This window comes from Mandrillus leucophaeus, unplaced genomic scaffold (assembly GCF_000951045.1).
Source record: "Mandrillus leucophaeus isolate KB7577 unplaced genomic scaffold, Mleu.le_1.0 Scaffold46, whole genome shotgun sequence".
Classification (NCBI taxonomy): Eukaryota; Metazoa; Chordata; class Mammalia; order Primates; family Cercopithecidae; genus Mandrillus; species Mandrillus leucophaeus.
The window spans coordinates 4,032,578-4,038,641 of NW_012104920.1; the positions used below are offsets into that span (position 1 = coordinate 4,032,578).

The 6,064-nt window shown below is 47.0% G+C and overlaps 1 protein-coding gene across 1 annotated transcript in view; it reads left to right on the top strand.

The window, feature by feature from the left end:
- Positions 1–1,981: 1,981 nt before the first annotated feature.
- The window catches only part of ZNF594 (zinc finger protein 594), a 14,038-nt gene continuing 9,955 nt past the window's right edge, over positions 1,982–6,064 (top strand). The window contains exon 1 of the mRNA XM_011994694.1: positions 1,982–2,411. The gene's annotated coding sequence lies outside the window, so the exon portion shown is untranslated. The remainder of the gene's footprint in view (positions 2,412–6,064) is intronic.

Genomic DNA, 6,064 nt, shown 5'->3' on the forward strand with positions numbered 1-6,064 from the left:
ATTGATTTATTATACTTTAAGTTCTAGGGTACATGTGCACAACGTGCAGGTTTGTTACATAGGTATACATGTGCCATGGTGGTTTGCTGCACCCATCAACTCGTCATTTACATTAGGTATTTCTCCTAATGCTATCCCTCCCCCAGTCCCCCTCCCCCGGGAAAGGCCCTGGTATGTGATGTTCCCTGCCCTCTGTCCATGTGTTTTCATTGTTCATCTCCCACTTAAGAGTTCTAACTCATTTTTGGCTCCCAGGGGATCCCGGCGTCTTAGCTGTGGATCTCCCAATACTTGCAGGTCAGAGGGCCACAGAGGCTGGGCCTCTAGGAGCAGAGGGCACACAACAGTCTGGTTTTAAAATTTTTTTGAGATGGTGTCTTGCTCTGTTGCCCAGGCTGGAGTGGAGTGCTTGGATTTCGGCTCACTGCAACCTCTGCCTCCTGGATTCAAGCAATTTTCCTGCCTCAGCCTCCCGAGTAGCTGGGACTACAGGCACCCGCCATCATTCCCAGTTATTTTTTTTTGTATTTTTAGTAGAGAGGGGAGTTTCACCACGCTGGCCAGGCTGGTCTTGAACTCCTGAGATTCGCCCTCCTAGGCCTCCCAAAGTGCTGGGATTACAGGTGTGAGCCACCGTGCCCAGCCTTAAAAACCCATTTCTAAATTCCAAAGAATAACTTCTATTAGTTATTAACTTCTATTAGTTTTTCACTCTTATTAAGAGAGGTAAAGCAAAACGAACTGTAAAAGCAACTATAACTGAACTCTATTTGAGACATGGCTCAGTATTTCAATGAAAATTTAACACAGTCTATGAAATACTATCTCAAATGTAGCTGTGTAAATTAAGGAACAAATAGTAGTAGCTGCATTTACAAATTCAAGAGTGAAACGTGCAGAATTCGAGCAACCCAAAGTTTGGGACAGAGATAGGAGAAGCCAAAGTGATTAGTGTACTGACATTTTTGTGTGGGAAAGGCTTGGCGTTGGACATCTTACATCTTTACATACATATATAACTCTCACCACGATCCTATGCGATGCGAACCAACATCATCTCCATAGTAATAACTAATATGTATCTGGCCTTTGCCACATGCAAACTTCACATACATATGTCAGTGAGGTCGGTCCTATTATTTACCTCACTTTACAAACGAAGCAACGGAGGCATGAAGAAGCTATTAATAGGTAACTTGTTCAAAGTCACATAGCCCCTAAGTGGTGGGGCAAGAATTCTGACTGAGTGCCTGACTTTCTCACTTCAGAACCTACACTTTTAAACATTATACAGTCTTTGTTGGGCTCTGTATCGCCTAACTTTTGACAGGGCATTGCAAATATAAGTCATCAATGAATGAGACCACAAACGCATGCAGGAACAAAAACAAAAGATGAAAACAGAACAGGCAGTACAAGAGTTCGAGACCAGCCTGGCCAACATGGCGAAACCCCGTCTCTACTAAAAATACAAAAATTAGCAGGGCGTGGTGGTGGGCGCCTGTAATCCCAGCTACTGGGGAGGCCGAGGCAGGAGAATCGCTTGAATCTGGCAGATGGAGGCTGCAGTGAGCTGAGATCTCACCATTGCACTCCAGCCTGGGCGACAGAGCGAGACTCCATCTCAAAAACAAAACAAAACAAAAGGGAAGAACAAAAACGTAGTTACTTGGAGGGGTCACCCACCCCGGACCCGACCGTGCCAAAGCCCCAACCCTAACTGTGTCTAGGACCAGCTGAGGACTCCGCCGCTGGGTGGTAACCGTGGTAACCCGCTACCGCGCAGGAAGCCCTCCGGAAGTCAGACTTCGCCGGGCTGAGCGAGTTACCCAGCGCCGACTGGCGTCCTGGCGGAGTCTGCACAGAGACACCTGATCGGTGGGAGGCGGCCAGGGGAGCGCGCGCGGATTGGCTGGAGCAGACGGGGGTCGGCTGGGCGCGGCGCTGACTAGGAGACCGCAGTGCTGGGGAACGCACCGAAGTTCTAGCTTGCCCCAGGCGCGGGGCCCCAGATGGTGGCGTTAGAAGCCCCGACTCAGTGATGGCGGCCGTGGAGGGGCCCCCTACCGAGCGGGAGGCTGGGGGTGGCCCGGAGGTGAGACCCCGCTGCCTTCACAGAGTTGGGGGCCGCGGCGCCTGCGTCCTCCCGCAGGCTAGGAGTGGAGCAGAACTCATATGCCTATGCGGAGAGGCCTGGGGGACCTCAGGAGGATGTAGGCTCCGGGTGCGCAGGGCTGGGCCTTCTTGCTCTCGGTAGACTTCTTGGTCTCCACGTGCCCCGCCCTCGGCCCCCTCCCGCTACTCTTGCCGGTTCCAGTTCCCTCCTGTGGGTACCGCTAACGGCATCTTCCCGAGGCCCAGAATCCACCGTCAGGCATAAATTGATTATTCCTCACCCAAAGCTGTGCCAGGTATATTTGTATATGTAACCAAATCTGGTTTCTGCATCCCACGAGTGACCCCGCTGGGGAGACTAGACTAAGCTACAGGAATGAACTGTATGGTTCAGGTATGTTCTACTACTCAGTCTACAATATTACGACTGTTAAGAGTTCAGACAAGGGAGGGATTTAGGTGGGCTGGTCTCTTTGTAAGGGTCTACATTCCTTTTAGGAGCAGCTTTGAAGGGGTGGCCTGCCCCTCCACAGCTGTGAGCGTTTCTCGTTCTGTGGAATGAGAGACTTGAGAAAAGAAACAGACACAGAGACAAAGTACAGAGAAAGAAAAGTAGGCCTAGGGGACCGACGCTCAGCATACGGAGCTTTGAGTTCCCTCAGTATTTATTGATCATGATTTTCACCATCTCAGAGAGGGGGATGTGGCAGGACAATAGGGTAATCGAGCGGAGAGGGTCAGCAGGAAAACGTGAACAAAGATCTCTGTCATAAATAAGTTTAAAGAAAAGTGCTGTGCCTTGATGTGCACGTATACAAACATCTCCACAAACATTTCTGTGCATTAAAGAGCAGCACTGCCACTAGCACTTCTCACCTCCAGCCCTAAGGCAATTTTTTCCTCTCTCAGTAAATAGAACATACAATCCATTGGAGGAGGAGACAGATGCCTTCCTCTATCTCAACTGCAAAGAGGCTTTCCTCTTTTATTAATCCTCCTCAGCACAGACCCTTTACAGGCTGGGGGACGGTCTGGTCTTTCCCTTCCCACGAGGCCATATTTCAGACTATCACATGAGGAGAAACCTTGGACAATATCTGGCTTTCCTAGGCAGAGGTCCCTGCGGGTTTTCGGGTTTTCGCAGTGTTTGTGTCCCTGGGTACTTGAGATTAGAGAATGGTGATGACTTTTAACAAGCATGCTGCCTTCAAGCACCTGTTTAACAAAGCACATCCTGCATAGCACTAAATCCATTAAACCTTGAGTAAACACAGCAGATGTCTCTGCAAGCACAGGGTTGGGGGTAGGGTTACAGATTAACAGCATCTCAAGGCAGAAGAATTTTTCTTAGTACAGAACAAAACGGAGTCTCTACATCTACTTATTTCTACACAGACACCGTAACAGTCCGATCTTTCTTTTCCCCACAAGCTTCAAAAGTCATGTTGTTTGGGAACTCTTCCCGGATTGCCACCACAGCGCTTTTAGCATCTAATTCATAGGCTCTTACTACCTTGTTTCGTGTGTGTGTGTGTGTGTGTGTGTGTGTGTGTGTCTTCCTCTAGGCATAGACTCTTTGTTTAGCTTCACCTAATGCATTCCCATGAATGTGAATTAAAAAGGATTGACATAGTTACAAGATACTAAGAACTGGGCATGAAATAGTGGTATTTCCTAAGTTAAAAAATGGTGGCCCCTGGGCCAGCTTTGAGTGTAGACACATTTTCTTGGCTCATGCTCTTTGTTTTTATTCGAATTAATGGCCAACTTACTTTTTTTCTTGAGACAAGAGTCTTGCTCTGTCACCAGGCTGGAGTGCGGTGGGGCAATCTTGGCTCACTGCAACCTCCGCCTCCCGGGTTCAAGCGATTCTCCTGCCTCAGCCTCCTGAGTAGCTGGGGTTACAGGCGCCTGCCACCATGCCCAGCTAATTTTTATATGTTTAGTAGAGACAGGGTTTCACCATGTTGGTCAGGCTGGTCTCGATCTCCTGACCATGTGTCCACCTGCTTTAGCCTCCCAAAGTGCTGGGATTACAGGCATGAGCAACCGTGCCTGGACTTTTTTTTTTTCTTTTTTGAATCAATTATGCCTACTTAATGAAGCCTCCATTAAAACCTCAAAGGATGGAGTTTGGAGAGCTTCCAGATAGCTGAACACATAGAGGTTCCTGGAGAGTAGTGTGCCCAGAGAGGGCATGGAAGCTCTGCTCCCCGTCCCACTTGGCTTGCCTTATGCATCTCTTCACCTGTGTCCTTTGTAATATGCTTTATAATAAACTGGTAAATATAAGTACATGTTTCCCTGAGTCCAGTGGCAGACTTTGCCACTCTAGCAAATAATTTAACCCAATAAGGGAGCTTGGGATCCCTGATTTATAGCTGGTCGGTCAGAAGCACAGGTAAAACAACCTGGGACTTGTGATTGGCATCAGAAGTGCGGTGCAGTCTGGTGAATTGAGTCCTCAACCTTGGGATTTGACGCCATCTCCAGGTAGATAGTGTCCGAATTGAACTGAATTAGAGAACACCTAGCTGTTGTTGCTGCAGAATTTATTGCTTGCTTGGTGTGTGTGGGAAAACCCCAAAATATTTGGTCAGAGGGTATCGTGGCTCTCTAACCGCCCAGTGGGATCACCTTGCCCACTGCCTAGACAGAGCCAATTTATCAAGACACAGGAATTTATCAAGAAAGGGGAATTGCAACAGAGGAAGAGTAATTCATGCAGAGTCGGCTATGCAGGAGACGGGAGTTTCATTATTAAACAGCCTCCCAGAGCATTCGTAGATCAGAGTTTTAGAGGATAATTTGGCGTATGGGCTTGGAAAGTGGGAAGTGCTAATTGGTTGGGTTGAAGATGAACTCATCGAGGGGTGAAGTGAGTTCTACTTTCTGACTTATGCTCCCAGGTGGGATTGCAGAACCGGTTGATCCAGGTTATCGGTCTGGGTGGTGTCATTTGCTGCACTGGAATGCAGGGTCCACAAAATATCTCAAGCACTGATCTTAGGTTTTGCAACAGTGATGTTATTCCCAAGGGCAATTTGGGGAGGTTCAAACTCTTGTAGAGGCTGTATGGCCCCTAATTGTAATTTCTAATCTTGTAGCTAATTTGTTAGCCCTATAAAGGCAGACTGGTCCCCAGGCAAGAAGCGGTTTTTCAGGAAAGGGCTATTATCAATTTTGTTTCAGCATTTAATCTATAAACTAAATTCCTTCCCAGGGCTAGTTTGACCTATGCCTTTGTTCATACCAGGAATGAACAAAGACAGTTTAGAGGTTAGAAGATGGGGTTAGTTAGGTCTGCTCTCTTTCACTGCCATGATTTCCTCAATTATAATTTTGCAAAGGCAGTTTCAGCTCTTGCCTGTTATCCCAACGATTCAGGAGGCTGAGGCAGGAGGATGGTTTGAGGCCAGGAGTTCAAGGCTGCAGTGAACTATGATGGCACCACTACACTCCAGCCTGGGTGATAAGCAAGACCCTCATCCCTAAAACTAAAAATAATTAAAATAAACATTTGGTTACACAAGTCTTCTGTGTTGACTGACTGTGGTGTAAGGGCAGAGGGAAAACGTTTTTTTTTTCCGTTAGACCATTCTTTTACAATGCCCTCTTAATTCCTGAGGGTTCATCTTAATTCACTTCTTTATTGGCTATATGTCTTTGCAATAGTTATTTTCAAAAAGGGCTCACAACTCTCATACTCCCTAAGTTTTTACATAACTGGAAATGTTTGCCTATTGCTTTTAATGCAAGAGAACACTTTACTGGGTAAAAAAATTATCGGCTCACACTGTTTCTCCTTGGAATTATATGGGCATTATTAAATCTGGTATGGAGTATAACTGGGGAAGGACAAAGTCAACCTGAAATTCTGTCTTGCACACTACTTCCTTTTCTGCCTAGATGCCCATTTGCTCATTTATTCCTGAAATTTAATTACTTC